This window comes from Cariama cristata, unplaced genomic scaffold, assembly GCF_000690535.1.
Source record: "Cariama cristata isolate BGI_N322 unplaced genomic scaffold, ASM69053v1 scaffold7116, whole genome shotgun sequence".
Taxonomy (NCBI): Eukaryota; Metazoa; Chordata; class Aves; order Cariamiformes; family Cariamidae; genus Cariama; species Cariama cristata.
Window position 1 is genome coordinate 145356 of NW_009623810.1, and position 314 is coordinate 145669.

Below are 314 nucleotides of genomic sequence, written 5' to 3' on the forward strand. Positions count from 1 at the left end.
CTGTTGGCGGGACCCAGCCAGCCCCAAACTGACCCTAAAGCCAGGGCTGGGTGCTGGGCTTTCACCAGGTGGCAAAATCGAGCCCTGAAGCTCCCTCTGCCGCCAACTTCATCCTCATGGTACAGCACAAAGGGTGCCAGCCCCAGCACCCATGGGTGCTGGCAGAGCCCCTTGCCCCAGAGGTGGAGGCACCTGGGCAGCCCCCAGCCTGCGCAGAGCAGCCCCAGCACCGGGGCACCCTCCGAGCCGTGCGGGGAGGGTCGATGGAGCAGGGGCACCCCGGGGCTGGGAGCAGCAGAGCCGGATTTTCAGGA